We start from the raw sequence: 18,591 nt of genomic DNA, 5'->3' as shown, positions 1-18,591 counted from the left end.
TAGTGTAGCAATCGCCTCTGCCTGATTGACAGGCAGAGGCGGTCACTGGGCGGGAGGGGGCTGGATGGCGGCGTTAAGCCGCCATTTAGGGGGCGTGGTCCAGCCAATGCAGGCATGGCTGGACCATTGGGGGGGCGGGCCGCGGCGGCTGCATGACATCACACGCAGCCGCTGCGACCGGGCAGCGAGGAGGTTCTCCTGGCCAGGAGTTACTCCTCAAATGCAAAAGTATCGCCGCTGTGCGATGCTTTTGCATTTCTGCGGGGAGGGTGCACTGACATGCGGGGCGGACTAGCCCTGTGCTGGGCATCCCCCCGCATATCTGAGTGCCTGATCGTAGCTGTGCTAAATTTAGCACAGCTATGATCAACTCGGAATGACCCCCTATGTCCAATTTCTTCATTAAGGTGAAATTTAGAGACCGCCTTAGGAAGATAACCAGACCTGGTTCTGAGAAATGCTCTGTCTTGATGAAAGACCAGAAATGGGGGGGGGGGGGGGGGGGACGACAGGAAAGTGCTCCTACTTCTTATACTCTCCTAGCTGAATCTATTGCCAGTAGAAATAGAGTTTTAGCTGTCATCTGTTTGAGATCCACCATGTGCAATGGTTCAAATGGGGGAGCTTGAAGCTTTGAGAACTAGTCCTAGGTCCCAAGTAGCTGTTGGAAGTACAAAAGGAGGCTGGATGTGAAGCACTTCCTGAAAGAAAAAGTGAACATCCTGTAGAGTTGCAATGTTCCTCTGAAACCATATAGATAATGCCGAAACTTGTACCTTAAGGGAGGTTAGGCGGAGACCTCTGTCAATTCTGGCTTGAAGGAATGCCAAGATTCTGAGAACCCTAAAGGATCAAGGCTCATAACTTCTGGCAGCACACCATTGGAAATATACATGCCAGATCCGGTAATAGATGCGGGCTGAGGATGGTTTCCTTGCCTGAAGCATTGTTTGAATTACTGCTTGTGAAAATCCTTTTGTCTTTAGGATGGATGACTCAAGAGCCACGCTGTCTAAGACAGCTTATCCAGGTGTGAGTAGAGACCGGGACCTTGAATCAATAGAACTGGTCATTGGGGCAGCAGCAATGGTTTGACAAGTGATAGCATCTGCAGATCTGTGTACCAATTGTGTATGGTCCAAGCCGGAGCTATCAATATCACAGAGCTGCCTTCCTGTTTGAATTTGCAAATCACCCTGGGAAACAAGGAGATTGGCGGGAAGACATATGCCAGACGAAATTTCCATCTTACTGACATAGCATCCACAGAGTGTGACCGGACGGTCCCGTCCCCAGTACACAGAATGGATATTTAGGTCACACGGGACCTGGCCACATAGGGGATTCCCACTTACCGTCAGTAACCACCTGTTACTGACTCCACCCACTGCACCGTGGGCGGGTTTATGCTGCCACCACCAAACTCCTTACCTGCCGTGGCGTTTGGAACCACAGTTCTGCTCTCTATGTGCCGACATGCTGCCTTACCACACCTGTGTGGTGTTGACGAATCCCCACTAGTCGCTGACTAGGCCTCTACCAGTAGCTGGCGGAACTTGGAGACGCTGGTTCACCTTGGACAGCTGGTGAACGGAGCTAGGTTTCGCATAGCCCTGTAGGTCACAAGATGACGCAATCTTCTTGAGGCAGATGATGTTTTAATGCCAACAAATAGTTCTGAAAAGAACTCAGCAGTACAGCAAGATGTTACAGCAGAATGAAAATGGTATAATACCTTTTCATGGGGCAACTGCCCTCCTTTTATCCTACTCCAATACACAATACCACAGGGGGTAAGCCCGCCCTGTGGTTTACAACCAATCAATGTTTACCCATGGGCTGTGCATGCCTTGGTCACATGTACAGCTACCATTGTCCTCTATGGACAGTGGGGAGGGTCACTCTCCTTTGAATGTCCCATCCTGGGGGATCAGGATACGCCCCGGTGCCGTTCAGTCTAGGTTGGGGGAAGTTTTCCCGCCTAAACTGACTTCCAGAAACCTACCCAGGACCTAGCCCACTGTCTGCAGCCTGGATTCAGGCTCCAGAGCTGGGCAGCCTAGATCCCCGGTCAGGGTTTCCTGGCCATTACGGGTGATCCTTATTGAGCTCCAGAAAACCACTCAGATTGGTTCAAAGCTGAGCTTCTCCTCTCTCTTCCAATGCCACTTTCAAGTCTGAGGCTGGAAGAGAAAGCATTCCGTTTTGGGGGAAAAGGTCTGGGAGAATTTATCAGCCTGCACAGCCATGGATTCCCCCCTCCTGGGACACACAACCAAGTAAGTGCATTTACCTTTAACTACATTACATTTAAACACATTCATGTCTGTTAAATATACACTGAACCTGTGCCCTGCACAGGCTCCACATACCCAGGCACTGCATTGCCTCATAACACAGTATGTTTATATATATATATATATATATATATATATATATATATATATATATATAGATGCACATTTAAAAAACAATGTTCTGGTTTTTTTCTGCCCAGCGCTCAGTGCTGGGCTACCTTAATCCTGCAGCCTGGCTGCTAGGGCTCTCCCAGTGCTGGAGGTATGGGGCTGGCTTCCCCCCATCCTCCAGCCTGCCTGGAATGCCTGCCACTGGGGTCCAGGGAGCTGGCTCTCCCTGTCTCCTCAGTGTGGCACTCACTCACTCACTGGCCTCGCCGCAGCCCGCTGGAGGTGATCTGGGCTGCGGTGCACCCCCCTTATGCAGCCTGGCAGCCCAGGATGCTCGCACCGGCCGCGGTCCCCAGTGTCCAGTGCCCTACACACACCCCCACCGCTAGGGAGCCGGCTAGCCCGGTCCCCCCTGAGAGGCACTCCCTGGTGCCCTCGCCGCGCAGGGAGCTGGCTAGCCCGGTCCCCTGTATACGGCGCTGAACTCTGTGGTCTCGCTGCAGCGTCCAGCAGTGATCCGGGCTGCGGCGCACCCCCCCTGCCGCCCAGCAGCCCAGGACGTACATCCCAGCTGCCGCGGCTGGCCACCTCCGATGGGCTAAGGTGCCGGGAGCCCACCAGCGGCGGCGGCACACACAGAGAGCACTGCAGCGGGAGCGGATCTCCCACCTGCAGCGGCTCTCCCTCCGTAGCGCTGAGGTGCCTGGAGCGTAGCTCCCGGACCTCAGCACACACACACAGCGGCTCTCCTCTCCCCCGGCGCACACACACACAACTCAATGCGCCGGGGGCTGCCCCCACTGCTGCGGTCGCCGGAGAGGTCCTGGACCGAGGCACATATTAAAAATAAATTTTTTAAAGCACACGGCGCTTAGCGCCCGTTACATTTAAAATTGGCGCCAAACGCCCAGTGTCCCTGAATATGGTGCCAGGCGCTGAGGGTTAACCCCTTCAGTGCCACGGCCGCCACTGTCCACGTGGGCTGGGGGGTCTCTCCGGCCATACAGAGACTGCTTTGGGATCTCTGGTCCTGGATCTGTATACTGGGAACTTGTTGTTCTGATGTGAAACCATGAGGTCCACTTCCAACAACCCCTATTTGTCTACCAGAATCTGGAAGACTTCTGGATGCAGGGCCCATTTTCCTGCATGAATATCGTGCCGGCTGAGGAAGTCCGCTTACCAATTTAGGACTCCTGGTATGAATCAAGCCGACATTGGGGGTAATGCAGAGTTGATCGCAGCAGGAATTTTGTTAGCAGTTGGGCAAAACCATGTGCACTGCAGGGGGGGCAGATGTAACATGTGCAGAGAGAGTTAGATTTGGGTGGGGTGTATTCAATCTGCAATCTAAATTGCAGTGTAAAAATAAAGCAGCCAGTATTTACCCTGCACAGAAACAAAATAACCCACCCAAATCTAACCCCCCCACCACCACCACCGCAGTGCACATGTTACATCTGCGCCCCCCCCCGCAGTGCACATGGTTTTGCCCAACTGCTAACAAAGTTCCTGCTGCGATCAACTCAGAATTACCCCCAGTGCTAGTTCCTGGCTCTGGGCAGTGGGTGATTACAGGCAGTGTGCTAGTTCCTGGCTCTGGGCAGTGGGTGATCACAGGCTCTGTGCTAGTTCCTGGATCTGGGCAGATGGTGATTACAGGCACTGTGCTAGTTCCTGGCTCTGGGCAGTGGCTGATTACAGGCAGTGTGCTAGTTCCTGGCTCTGGGCAGTGGGTGATCACAGGCTCTGTGCTAGTTCCTGGCTCTGGGCAGATGGTGATTACAGGCACTGTGCTAGTTCCTGGCTCTGGGCAGATGGTGATTACAGGCTCTGTGCTAGTTCCTGGCTCTGGGCAGTGGGTGATCACAGGCTCTGTGCTAGTTCCTGGCTCTGGGCAGTGGGTGATTACAGGCACTGTGCTAGTTCCTGGCTCTGGGCAGTGGGTGATTACAGGCACTGTGCTAGTTCCTGGCTCTGGGCAGTGGGTGATTACAGGCGCTGTGCTAGTTCCTGGCTCTGGACAGTGGGTGATTACAGGCGCTGTGCTAGTTCCTGGCTCTGGGCAGTGGGTGATTACAGGCACTGTGCTAGTTCCTGGCTCTGGGCAGTGGGTGATTACAGGCTCTGTGCTAGTTCCTGGCTCTGGGCAGTGGGTGATTACAGGCGCTGTGCTAGTTCCTGGCTCTGGGCAGTGGGTGATTACAGGCGCTGTGCTAGTTCCTGGCTCTGGGCAGTGGGTGATTACAGGCGCTGTGCTAGTTCCTGGCTCTGGGCAGTGGGTGATTACAGGCACTGTGCTAGTTCCTGGCTCTGGGCAGTGGGTGATTACAGGCGCTGTGCTAGTTCCTGGCTCTGGGCAGTGGGTGATTACAGGCACTGTGCTAGTTCCTGGCTCTGGGCAGATGGTGATTACAGGCGCTGTGCTAGTTCCTGGCTCTGGGCAGTGGGTGATTACAGGCACTGTGCTAGTTCCTGGCTCTGGGCAGTGGGTGATTACAGGCACTGTGCTAGTTCCTGGCTCTGGGCAGTGGGTGATTACAGGTACTGTGCTAGTTCCTGGCTCTGGGCAGTGGGTGATTACAGGCACTGTGCTAGTTCCTGGCTCTGGGCAGTGGGTGATTACAGGCGCTGTGCTAGTTCCTGGCTCTGGGCAGTGGGTGATTACAGGAGCTGTACTAGTTCCTGGCTCTGGGCAGTGGGTGATTACAGGCACTGTGCTAGTTCCTGGCTCTGGGCAGTGGGTGATTACAGGCGCTGTGCTAGTTCCTGGCTCTGGGCAGTGGGTGATTACAGGCAGTGTGCTAGTTCCTGGCTCTGGGCAGTGGGTGATTACAGGCAGTGTGCTAGTTCCTGGCTCTGGGCAGTGGGTGATTACAGGTACTGTGCTAGTTCCTGGCTCTGGGCAGTGGGTGATTACAGGCACTGTGCTGGTTCCTGGCTCTGGGCAGTGGGTGATTACAGGTGCTGTGCTAGTTCCTGGCTCTGGGCAGTGGGTGATTACAGGCAGTGTGCTAGTTCCTGGCTCTGGGCAGTGGGTGATTACAGGTACTGTGCTAGTTCCTGGCTCTGGGCAGTGGGTGATTACAGGCACTGTGCTGGTTCCTGGCTCTGGGCAGTGGGTGATTACAGGTGCTGTGCTAGTTCCTGGCTCTGGGCAGTGGGTGATTACAGGCGCTGTGCTAGTTCCTGGCTCTGGGCAGTGGGTGATTACAGGCGCTGTGCTAGTTCCTGGCTCTGGGCAGTGGGTGATTACAGGCGCTGTGCTAGTTCCTGGCTCTGGGCAGTGGGTGATTACAGGCACTGTGCTGGTTCCTGGCTCTGGGCAGTGGGTGATTACAGGCACTGTGCTAGTTCCTGGCTCTGGGTAGTAGGTGATTACAGGCGCTGTGCTAGTTCCTGGCTCTGGGCAGTGGGTGATTACAGGCGCTGTGCTAGTTCCTGGCTCTGGGCAGTGGGTGATTACAGGCACTGTGCTGGTTCCTGGCTCTGGGCAGTGGGTGATTACAGGCGCTGTGTTAGTTCCTGGATCTGGGCAGTGGGTGATTACAGGCACTGTGCTAGTTCCTGGCTCTGGGCAGTGGGTGATTACATGCACTGTGCTAGTTCCTGGCTCTGGGCAGTGGGTGATTACAGGCGCTGTGCTAGTTCCTGGCTCTGGGCAGTGGGTGATTACAGGCACTGTGCTAGTTCCTGGCTCTGGGCAGTGGGTGATTACAGGCGCTGTGCTAGTTCCTGGCTCTGGGCAGTGGGTGATTACAGGCACTGTGCTAGTTCCTGGCTCTGGGCAGTGGGTGATTACAGGCACTGTGCTAGTTCCTGGCTCTGGGCAGTGGGTGATTACAGGTGCTGTGCTAGTTCCTGGGTCTGGGCAGTGGGTGGTTACAGGCACTGTACTAGTTCCTGGCTCTGGGCAGTGGGTGATTACAGGCGCTGTGCTAGTTCCTGGCTCTGGGCAGTGGGTGATTACAGGCGCTGTGCTAGTTCCTGGCTCTGGGCAGTGGGTGATTACAGGCACTGTGCTAGTTCCTGGCTCTGGGCAGTGGGTGATTACAGGCACTGTGCTAGTTCCTGGCTCTGGGCAGTGGGTGATTACAGGTGCTGTGCTAGTTCCTGGGTCTGGGCAGTGGGTGGTTACAGGCACTGTACTAGTTCCTGGCTCTGGGCAGTGGGTGATTACAGGCACTGTGCTAGTTCCTGGCTCTGGACAGTGGGTGATTACATGCACTGTGCTAGTTCCTGGCTCTGGGCAGTGGGTGGTTACAGGCACTGTACTAGCTCCTGGCTCTGGGCAGTGGGTGATTACAGGCACTGTGCTAGTTCCTGGCTCTGGGCAGTGGGTGATTACAGGTACTGTGCTAGTTCCTGGCTCTGGGCAGTGGGTGATTACAGGAGCTGTACTAGTTCCTGGCTCTGGGCAGTGGGTGATTACAGGCACTGTGCTAGTTCCTGGCTCTGGGCAGTGGGTGATTACAGGCACTGTGCTAGTTCCTGGCTCTGGGCAGTGGGTGATTACAGGTGCTGTGCTAGTTCCTGGGTCTGGGCAGTGGGTGGTTACAGGCACTGTACTAGTTCCTGGCTCTGGGCAGTGGGTGATTACAGGTAATGTGCTAGTTCCTGGCTCTGGGCAGTGGGTGATTACAGGCACTGTGCTAGTTCCTGGCTCTGGGCAGTGGGTGATTACAGGCACTGTGCTAGTTCCTGGCTCTGGGCAGGTGGTGATTACAGGTGCTGTGCTAGTTCCTGGCTCTGGGCAGTGGGTGATTACAGGCAGTGTGCTGGTTCCTGGCTCTGGGCAGTGGGTGATTACAGGCACTGTGCTGGTTCCTGGCTCTGGGCAGTGGGTGATTACAGGCGCTGTGCTAGTTCCTGGCTCTGGGCAGTGGGTGATTACAGGCACTGTGCTAGTTCCTGGCTCTGGGCAGTGGGTGATTACATGCACTGTGTTAGTTCCTGGCTCTGGGCAGTGGGTGATTACAGGCACTGTGCTAGTTCCTGGCTCTGGGCAGTGGGTGATTACAGGCACTGTGCTAGTTCCTGGCTCTGGGCAGTGGGTGATTACAGGTGCTGTGCTAGTTCCTGGGTCTGGGCAGTGGGTGATTACAGGCAGTGTGCTAGTTCCTGGCTCTGGGCAGTGGGTGATTACAGGCACTGTGCTAGTTCCTGGCTCTGGGCAGTGGGTGATTACAGGCGCTGTGCTAGTTCCTGGCTCTGGGCAGTGGGTGATTACAGGCAGTGTGCTAGTTCCTGGCTCTGGGCAGTGGCTGATTACAGGCTCTGTGCTAGTTCCTGGCTCTGGGCAGTGGGTGATTACAGGTGCTGTGCTAGTTCCTGGCTCTGGGCAGTGGGTGATTACAGGCGCTGTGCTAGTTCCTGGCTCTGGGCAGTGGGTGATTACAGGCGCTGTGCTAGTTCCTGGCTCTGGGCAGTGGGTGATTACAGGCACTGTGCTAGATCCTGGCTCTGGGCAGTGGGTGATTACAGGCACTGTGCTGGTTCCTGGCTCTGGGCAGTGGGTGATTACAGGCGCTGTGTTAGTTCCTGGATCTGGGCAGTGGGTGATTACAGGCGCTGTGTTAGTTCCTGGATCTGGGCAGTGGGTGATTACAGGCACTGTGCTAGTTCCTGGCTCTGGGCAGTGGGTGATTACATGCACTGTGCTAGTTCCTGGCTCTGGGCAGTGGGTGATTACAGGCGCTGTGCTAGTTCCTGGCTCTGGGCAGTGGGTGATTACAGGCACTGTGCTAGTTCCTGGCTCTGGGCAGTGGGTGATTACAGGCACTGTGCTAGTTCCTGGCTCTGGGCAGTGGGTGATTACAGGCGCTGTGCTAGTTCCTGGCTCTGGGCAGTGGGTGATTACATGCACTGTGCTAGTTCCTGGCTCTGGGCAGTTGGTGATTACAGGCACTGTGCTAGTTCCTGGCTCTGGGCAGTGGGTGATTACAGGCACTGTGCTAGTTCCTGGCTCTGGGCAGTGGGTGATTACAGGCGCTGTGCTAGTTCCTGGCTCTGGGCAGTGGGTGATTACAGGCGCTGTGCTAGTTCCTGGCTCTGGGCAGTTGGTGATTACAGGCACTGTGCTAGTTCCTGGCTCTGGGCAGTGGGTGATTACAGGCACTGTGCTAGTTCCTGGCTCTGGGCAGTGGGTGATTACAGGCGCTGTGCTAGTTCCTGGCTCTGGGCAGTGGGTGATTACAGGCGCTGTGCTAGTTCCTGGCTCTGGGCAGTGGGTGATTACAGGCACTGTGCTAGTTCCTGGCTCTGGGCAGTGGGTGATTACAGGCACTGTGCTGGTTCCTGGCTCTGGGCAGTGGGTGATTACAGGCACTGTGCTAGTTCCTGGCTCTGGGCAGTGGGTGATTACATGCACTGTGCTAGTTCCTGGCTCTGGGCAGTGGGTGATTACAGGCGCTGTGCTGGTTCCTGGCTCTGGGCAGTGGGTGATTACAGGCACTGTGCTAGTTCCTGGCTCTGGGCAGTGGGTGAATACAGGCAGTGTGCTGGTTCCTGGCTCTGGGCAGTGGGTGATTACAGGCACTGTGCTGGTTCCTGGCTCTGGGCAGTGGGTGATTACAGGCGCTGTGCTAGTTCCTGGCTCTGGGCAGTGGGTGATTACAGGCGCTGTGCTTGTTCCTGTCTCTGGGCAGTGGGTGATTACAGGCAGTGTGCTAGTTCCTGGCTCTGGGCAGTGGGTGATTACAGGCACTGTGCTAGTTCCTGGCTCTGGGCAGTGGGTGATTACAGGCAGTGTGCTGGTTCCTGGCTCTGGGCAGTGGGTGATTACAGGCACTGTGCTGGTTCCTGGCTCTGGGCAGTGGGTGATTACAGGCGCTGTGCTAGTTCCTGGCTCTGGGCAGTGGGTGATTACAGGCACTGTGCTAGTTCCTGGCTCTGAGCAGTGGGTGATTACAGGCGCTGTGCTTGTTCCTGGCTCTGGGCAGTGGGTGATTACAGGCAGTGTGCTAGTTCCTGGCTCTGGGCAGTGGGTGATTACAGGCACTGTGCTAGTTCCTGGCTCTGGGCAGTGGGTGATTACAGGCGCTGTGCTGGTTCCTGGCTCTGGGCAGTGGGTGATTACAGGCACTGTGCTAGTTCCTGGCTCTGGGCAGTGGGTGATTACAGGCGCTGTGCTAGTTCCTGGCTCTGGGCAGTGGGTGATTACAGGCGCTGTGCTGGTTCCTGGCTCTGGGCAGTGGGTGATTACAGGCACTGTGCTAGTTCCTGGCTCTGGGCAGTGGGTGATTACAGGCGCTGTGCTGGTTCCTGGCTCTAGGCAGTGGGTGATTACAGGCACTGTGCTAGTTCCTGGCTCTGGGCAGTGGGTGATTACAGGCACTGTGCTAGTTCCTGGCTCTGGGCAGTGGGTGATTACAGGCAGTGTGCTGGTTCCTGGCTCTGGGCAGTGGGTGATTACAGGCACTGTGCTGGTTCCTGGCTCTGGGCAGTGGGTGATTACAGGCGCTGTGCTAGTTCCTGGCTCTGGGCAGTGGGTGATTACAGGCGCTGTGCTAGTTCCTGGCTCTGGGCAGTGGGTGATTACAGGCACTGTGCTAGTTCCTGGCTCTGAGCAGTGGGTGATTACAGGCGCTGTGCTAGTTCCTGGCTCTGGGCAGTGGGTGATTACAGGCACTGTGCTAGTTCCTGGCTCTGGGCAGTGGGTGATTACAGGCACTGTGCTAGTTCCTGGCTCTGGGCAGTAGGTGATTACAGGCACTGTGCTGGTTCCTGGCTCTGGGCAGTGGGAGATTACAGGCACTGTGCTAGCTCCTGGCTCTGGGCAGTGGGAGATTACAGGCACTGTGCTGGTTCCTGGCTCTGGGTAGTGGATTACAGGTGCTGTGCTAGTTCCTGGCTCTGGGCAGGTGGTGATTACAGGCACTGTGCTAGTTCCTGGCTCTGGGCAGTGGGAGATTACAGGCACTGTGCTAGCTCCTGGCTCTGGGCAGTGGGAGATTACAGGCACTGTGCTAGTTCCTGGCTCTGGGCAGGTGGTGATTACAGGCACTGTGCTAGTTCCTGGCTCTGGGCAGTGGGTGATTACAGGCGCTGTGCTAGCTCCTGGCTCTGGGCAGTGGGAGATTACAGGCGCTGTGCTTGTTCCTGGCTCTGGGCAGTAGGTGATTACAGGTACTGTGCTAGTTCCTGGTTCTGGGCAGTTGGTGATTACAGGCTCTGGGCTAGTTCCTGGCTCTGGGTAGTAGGTGATTACAGGTGCTGTGCTAGTTCCTGGCTCTGGGCAGTAGGTGATTACAGGCACTGTGCTGGTTCCTGGCTCTGGGCAGTGGGTGATTACAGGTAATGTGCTAGTTCCTGGCTCTGGGCAGTGGGTGATTACTGGCACTGTGCTGGTTCCTGGCTCTGGGTAGTGGGTGATTACAGGCGCTGTGCTAGTTCCTGGCTCTGGGCAGGTGGTGATTACAGGCACTGTGCTAGCTCCTGGCTCTGGGCAGTGGGAGATTACAGGCACTGTGCTAGCTCCTGGCTCTGGGCAGTGGGAGATTACAGGCGCTGTGCTTGTTCCTGGCTCTGGGCAGTAGGTGATTACAGGTACTGTGCTAGTTCCTGGTTCTGGGCAGTTGGTGATTACAGGCTCTGGGCTTGTTCCTGGCTCTGGGTAGTAGGTGATTACAGGTGCTGTGCTAGTTCCTGGCTCTGGGCAGTAGGTGATTACAGGCACTGTGCTGGTTCCTGGCTCTGGGCAGTGGGTGATTACAGGTAATGTGCTAGTTCCTGGCTCTGGGCAGTGGGTGATTACTGGCACTGTGCTGGTTCCTGGCTCTGGGTAGTGGATTACAGGTGCTGTGCTAGTTCCTGGCTCTGGGCAGTGGGTGATTACAGGTGCTGTGCTAGTTCCTGGCTCTGGGTAGTGGATTACAGGTGCTGTGCTGGTTCCTGGCTCTGGGTAGTGGATTACATGTGCTGTGCTTGTTCCTGGCTCTGGGCAGTAGGTGATTACAGGTACTGTGCTAGTTCCTGGTTCTGGGCAGTTGGTGATTACAGGCTCTGGGCTAGTTCCTGGCTCTGGGTAGTAGGTGATTACAGGTGCTGTGCTAGTTCCTGGCTCTGGGCAGTAGGTGATTACAGGCACTGTGCTGGTTCCTGGCTCTGGGCAGTGGGTGATTACAGGTAATGTGCTAGTTCCTGGCTCTGGGCAGTGGGTGATTACAGGTGCTGTGCTAGTTCCTGGCTCTGGGCAGTTGGTGATTACAGGCACTGTGCTGGTTCCTGGCTCTGGGCAGTGGGTGATTACAGGTAATGTGCTAGTTCCTGGCTCTGGGCAGTGGGTGATTACAGGCGCTGTGCTAGTTCCTGGTTCTGGGCAGTGGGTGATTACAGGTGCTGTGCTAGTTCCTGGCTCTGGACAGTTGGTGATTACAGGCGCTGTGCTAGTTCCTGGCTCTGGGCAGTGGGTGATTACAGGCAGTGTGCTAGTTCCTGGCTCTGGGCAGATGGTGATTACAGGCGCTGTGCTAGTTCCTGGCTCTGGGCAGTGGGTGATTACAAGCACTGTGCTAGTTCCTGGCTCTGGGCAGTGGGTGATTACAGGCGCTGTGCTAGTTCCTGGCTCTGGACAGTTGGTGATTACAGGCTCTGGGCTAGTTCCTGGCTCTGGGTAGTAGGTGATTACAGGTGCTGTGCTAGTTCCTGGCTCTGGGCAGTAGGTGATTACAGGCACTGTGCTGGCTCTGGGCAGTGGGTGATTACAGGTAATGTGCTAGTTCCTGGCTCTGGGCAGTGGGTGATTACAGGCGCTGTGCTAGTTCCTGGTTCTGGGCAGTGGGTGATTACAGGTGCTGTGCTAGTTCCTGGCTCTGGACAGTTGGTGATTACAGGCGCTGTGCTAGTTCCTGGCTCTGGGCAGTGGGTGATTACAGGCAGTGTGCTAGTTCCTGGCTCTGGGCAGTGGGTGATTACAGGTGCTGTGCTAGTTCCTGGCTCTGGGCAGTGGGTGATTACAGGCTCTGTGCTGGTTCCTGGCTCTGGGCAGTGGGTGATTACAGGCGCTGTGCTGGTTCCTGGCTCTGGGCAGTGGGTGATTACATGCACTGTGCTAGTTCCTGGCTCTAGGCAGTGGGTGATTACAGGCACTGTGCTAGTTCCTGGCTCTGGGCAGTGGGTGATTACAGGCACTGTGCTAGTTCCTGGCTCTGGGCAGTGGGTGATTACAGGCAGTGTGCTGGTTCCTGGCTCTGGGCAGTGGGTGATTACAGGCACTGTGCTGGTTCCTGGCTCTGGGCAGTGGGTGATTACAGGTGCTGTGCTAGTTCCTGGCTCTGGGCAGTGGGTGATTACAGGCACTGTGCTAGTTCCTGGCTCTGAGCAGTGGGTGATTACAGGCGCTGTGCTAGTTCCTGGCTCTGGGCAGTGGGTGATTACAGGCACTGTGCTAGTTCCTGGCTCTGAGCAGTGGGTGATTACAGGCGCTGTGCTAGTTCCTGGCTCTGGGCAGTGGGTGATTACAGGCACTGTGCTAGTTCCTGGCTCTGGGCAGTAGGTGATTACAGGCACTGTGCTGGTTCCTGGCTCTGGGCAGTGGGAGATTACAGGCACTGTGCTAGCTCCTGGCTCTGGGCAGTGGGAGATTACAGGCACTGTGCTGGTTCCTGGCTCTGGGTAGTGGATTACAGGTGCTGTGCTAGTTCCTGGCTCTGGGCAGGTGGTGATTACAGGCACTGTGCTAGTTCCTGGCTCTGGGCAGTGGGAGATTACAGGCACTGTGCTAGCTCCTGGCTCTGGGCAGTGGGAGATTACAGGCACTGTGCTAGTTCCTGGCTCTGGGCAGGTGGTGATTACAGGCACTGTGCTAGTTCCTGGCTCTGGGCAGTGGGTGATTACAGGCGCTGTGCTAGCTCCTGGCTCTGGGCAGTGGGAGATTACAGGCGCTGTGCTTGTTCCTGGCTCTGGGCAGTAGGTGATTACAGGTGCTGTGCTAGTTCCTGGCTCTGGGCAGATGGTGATTACAGGCGATGTGCTAGTTCCTGGCTCTGGGCAGTGGGTGATTACAGGCGCTGTGCTAGTTCCTGGCTCTGGGCAGTGGGTGATTACAGGTACTGTGCTAGTTCCTGGTTCTGGGCAGTTGGTGATTACAGGCTCTGGGCTAGTTCCTGGCTCTGGGTAGTAGGTGATTACAGGTGCTGTGCTAGTTCCTGGCTCTGGGCAGTAGGTGATTACAGGCACTGTGCTGGTTCCTGGCTCTGGGCAGTGGGTGATTACAGGTAATGTGCTAGTTCCTGGCTCTGGGCAGTGGGTGATTACTGGCACTGTGCTGGTTCCTGGCTCTGGGTAGTGGGTGATTACAGGCGCTGTGCTAGTTCCTGGCTCTGGGCAGGTGGTGATTACAGGCACTGTGCTAGCTCCTGGCTCTGGGCAGTGGGAGATTACAGGCACTGTGCTAGCTCCTGGCTCTGGGCAGTGGGAGATTACAGGCGCTGTGCTTGTTCCTGGCTCTGGGCAGTAGGTGATTACAGGTACTGTGCTAGTTCCTGGTTCTGGGCAGTTGGTGATTACAGGCTCTGGGCTAGTTCCTGGCTCTGGGTAGTAGGTGATTACAGGTGCTGTGCTAGTTCCTGGCTCTGGGCAGTAGGTGATTACAGGCACTGTGCTGGTTCCTGGCTCTGGGCAGTGGGTGATTACAGGTAATGTGCTAGTTCCTGGCTCTGGGCAGTGGGTGATTACTGGCACTGTGCTGGTTCCTGGCTCTGGGTAGTGGATTACAGGTGCTGTGCTAGTTCCTGGCTCTGGGCAGTGGGTGATTACAGGTGCTGTGCTAGTTCCTGGCTCTGGGTAGTGGATTACAGGTGCTATGCTGGTTCCTGGCTCTGGGTAGTGGATTACATGTGCTGTGCTTGTTCCTGGCTCTGGGCAGTAGGTGATTACAGGTACTGTGCTAGTTCCTGGTTCTGGGCAGTTGGTGATTACAGGCTCTGGGCTAGTTCCTGGCTCTGGGTAGTAGGTGATTACAGGTGCTGTGCTAGTTCCTGGCTCTGGGCAGTAGGTGATTACAGGCACTGTGCTGGTTCCTGGCTCTGGGCAGTGGGTGATTACAGGTAATGTGCTAGTTCCTGGCTCTGGGCAGTGGGTGATTACAGGTGCTGTGCTAGTTCCTGGCTCTGGGCAGTTGGTGATTACAGGCACTGTGCTGGTTCCTGGCTCTGGGCAGTGGGTGATTACAGGTAATGTGCTAGTTCCTGGCTCTGGGCAGTGGGTGATTACAGGCGCTGTGCTAGTTCCTGGTTCTGGGCAGTGGGTGATTACAGGTGCTGTGCTAGTTCCTGGCTCTGGACAGTTGGTGATTACAGGCGCTGTGCTAGTTCCTGGCTCTGGGCAGTGGGTGATTACAGGCAGTGTGCTAGTTCCTGGCTCTGGGCAGATGGTGATTACAGGCGCTGTGCTAGTTCCTGGCTCTGGGCAGTGGGTGATTACAAGCACTGTGCTAGTTCCTGGCTCTGGGCAGTGGGTGATTACAGGCGCTGTGCTAGTTCCTGGCTCTGGGCAGTTGGTGATTACAGGCTCTGGGCTAGTTCCTGGCTCTGGGTAGTAGGTGATTACAGGTGCTGTGCTAGTTCCTGGCTCTGGGCAGTAGGTGATTACAGGCACTGTGCTGGTTCCTGGCTCTGGGCAGTGGGTGATTACAGGTAATGTGCTAGTTCCTGGCTCTGGGCAGTGGGTGATTACAGGCGCTGTGCTAGTTCCTGGTTCTGGGCAGTGGGTGATTACAGGTGCTGTGCTAGTTCCTGGCTCTGGACAGTTGGTGATTACAGGCTCTGGGCTAGTTCCTGGCTCTGGGCAGTGGGTGATTACAGGCAGTGTGCTAGTTCCTGGCTCTGGGCAGTGGGTGATTACAGGTGCTGTGCTAGTTCCTGGCTCTGGGCAGTGGGTGATTACAGGCTCTGTGCTGGTTCCTGGCTCTGGGCAGTGGGTGATTACAGGCGCTGTGCTGGTTCCTGGCTCTGGGCAGTGGGTGATTACATGCACTGTGCTAGTTCCTGGCTCTAGGCAGTGGGTGATTACAGGCACTGTGCTAGTTCCTGGCTCTGGGCAGTGGGTGATTACAGGCACTGTGCTAGTTCCTGGCTCTGGGCAGTGGGTGATTACAGGCAGTGTGCTGGTTCCTGGCTCTGGGCAGTGGGTGATTACAGGCACTGTGCTGGTTCCTGGCTCTGGGCAGTGGGTGATTACAGGCGCTGTGCTAGTTCCTGGCTCTGGGCAGTGGGTGATTACAGGCACTGTGCTAGTTCCTGGCTCTGAGCAGTGGGTGATTACAGGCGCTGTGCTAGTTCCTGGCTCTGGGCAGTGGGTGATTACAGGCACTGTGCTAGTTCCTGGCTCTGAGCAGTGGGTGATTACAGGCGCTGTGCTAGTTCCTGGCTCTGGGCAGTGGGTGATTACAGGCACTGTGCTAGTTCCTGGCTCTGGGCAGTAGGTGATTACAGGCACTGTGCTGGTTCCTGGCTCTGGGCAGTGGGAGATTACAGGCACTGTGCTAGCTCCTGGCTCTGGGCAGTGGGAGATTACAGGCACTGTGCTGGTTCCTGGCTCTGGGTAGTGGATTACAGGTGCTGTGCTAGTTCCTGGCTCTGGGCAGGTGGTGATTACAGGCACTGTGCTAGTTCCTGGCTCTGGGCAGTGGGAGATTACAGGCACTGTGCTAGCTCCTGGCTCTGGGCAGTGGGAGATTACAGGCACTGTGCTAGTTCCTGGCTCTGGGCAGGTGGTGATTACAGGCACTGTGCTAGTTCCTGGCTCTGGGCAGTGGGTGATTACAGGCGCTGTGCTAGCTCCTGGCTCTGGGCAGTAGGAGATTACAGGCGCTGTGCTTGTTCCTGGCTCTGGGCAGTAGGTGATTACAGGTACTGTGCTAGTTCCTGGTTCTGGGCAGTTGGTGATTACAGGCTCTGGGCTAGTTCCTGGCTCTGGGTAGTAGGTGATTACAGGTGCTGTGCTAGTTCCTGGCTCTGGGCAGTAGGTGATTACAGGCACTGTGCTGGTTCCTGGCTCTGGGCAGTGGGTGATTACAGGTAATGTGCTAGTTCCTGGCTCTGGGCAGTGGGTGATTACTGGCACTGTGCTGGTTCCTGGCTCTGGGTAGTGGGTGATTACAGGCGCTGTGCTAGTTCCTGGCTCTGGGCAGGTGGTGATTACAGGCACTGTGCTAGCTCCTGGCTCTGGGCAGTGGGAGATTACAGGCACTGTGCTAGCTCCTGGCTCTGGGCAGTGGGAGATTACAGGCGCTGTGCTTGTTCCTGGCTCTGGGCAGTAGGTGATTACAGGTACTGTGCTAGTTCCTGGTTCTGGGCAGTTGGTGATTACAGGCTCTGGGCTAGTTCCTGGCTCTGGGTAGTAGGTGATTACAGGTGCTGTGCTAGTTCCTGGCTCTGGGCAGTAGGTGATTACAGGCACTGTGCTGGTTCCTGGCTCTGGGCAGTGGGTGATTACAGGTAATGTGCTAGTTCCTGGCTCTGGGCAGTGGGTGATTACTGGCACTGTGCTGGTTCCTGGCTCTGGGTAGTGGATTACAGGTGCTGTGCTAGTTCCTGGCTCTGGGCAGTGGGTGATTACAGGTGCTGTGCTAGTTCCTGGCTCTGGGTAGTGGATTACAGGTGCTGTGCTGGTTCCTGGCTCTGGGTAGTGGATTACATGTGCTGTGCTTGTTCCTGGCTCTGGGCAGTGGGTGATTACAGGTACTGTGCTAGTTCCTGGTTCTGGGCAGTTGGTGATTACAGGCACTGTGCTGGTTCCTGGCTCTGGGTAGTGGATTACAGGTGCTGTGCTAGTTCCTGGCTCTGGGCAGTGGGTGATTACAGGTGCTGTGCTAGTTCCTGGCTCTGGGTAGTGGATTACAGGTGCTGTGCTGGTTCCTGGCTCTGGGTAGTGGATTACATGTGCTGTGCTTGTTCCTGGCTCTGGGCAGTAGGTGATTACAGGTACTGTGCTAGTTCCTGGTTCTGGGCAGTTGGTGATTACAGGCACTGTGCTAGTTCCTGGCTCTGGGCAGTGGGTGATTACAGGCGCTGTGCTAGTTCCTGGCTCTGGGCAGTGGGTGATTACAGGCGCTGTGCTAGTTCCTGGCTCTGGGCAGTGGGTGATTACAGGCACTGTGCTAGTTCCTGGCTCTGGGCAGTGGGTGATTACAGGCGCTGTGCTAGTTCCTGGCTCTGGGCAGTGGGTGATTACAGGCGCTGTGCTAGTTCCTGGCTCTGGGCAGTGGGTGATTACAGGCACTGTGCTAGTTCCTGGCTCTGGGCAGTGGGTGATTACAGGCACTGTGCTGGTTCCTGGCTCTGGGCAGTGGGTGATTACAGGCACTGTGCTAGTTCCTGGCTCTGGGCAGTGGGTGATTACATGCACTGTGCTAGTTCCTGGCTCTGGGCAGTGGGTGATTAGAGGCGCTGTGCTGGTTCCTGGCTCTGGGCAGTGGGTGATTACAGGCACTGTGCTAGTTCCTGGCTCTGGGCAGTTGGTGATTACAGGTACTGTGCTAGTTCCTGGCTCTGGGCAGGTGGTGATTACAGGTGCTGTGCTAGTTCCTGGCTCTGGGCAGTGGGTGATTACAGGCAGTGTGCTGGTTCCTGGCTCTGGGCAGTGGGTGATTACAGGCACTGTGCTGGTTCCTGGCTCTGGGCAGTGGGTGATTACAGGCGCTGTGCTAGTTCCTGGCTCTGGGCAGTGGGTGATTACAGGCGCTGTGCTAGTTCCTGGCTCTGGGCAGTGGGTGATTACATGCACTGTGCTAGTTCCTGGCTCTGGGCAGTGGGTGATTACAGGCGCTGTGCTAGTTCCTGGCTCTGGGCAGTGGGTGATTACAGGCACTGTGCTAGTTCCTGGCTCTGGGCAGTGGGTGATTACAGGCACTGTGCTAGTTCCTGGCTCTGGGCAGTGGGTGATTACAGGTGCTGTGCTAGTTCCTGGGTCTGGGCAGTGGGTGATTACAGGCAGTGTGCTAGTTCCTGGCTCTGGGCAGTGGGTGATTACAGGCACTGTGCTAGTTCCTGGCTCTGGGCAGTGGGTGATTACAGGCGCTGTGCTGGTTCCTGGCTCTGGGCAGTGGGTGATTACAGGCACTGTGCTGGTTCCTGGCTCTGGGCAGTGGGTGATTACAGGCAGTGTGCTAGTTCCTGGCTCTGGGCAGTGGGTGATTACAGGCACTGTGCTAGTTCCTGGCTCTGGGCAGTGGGTGATTACA

This window comes from Pseudophryne corroboree, chromosome 5 (genome assembly GCF_028390025.1).
Source record: "Pseudophryne corroboree isolate aPseCor3 chromosome 5, aPseCor3.hap2, whole genome shotgun sequence".
Taxonomy (NCBI): domain Eukaryota; kingdom Metazoa; phylum Chordata; class Amphibia; order Anura; family Myobatrachidae; genus Pseudophryne; species Pseudophryne corroboree.
The sequence above is the reverse complement of the archived record's forward strand: the minus strand, read 5'-3'. Positions refer to the sequence as shown.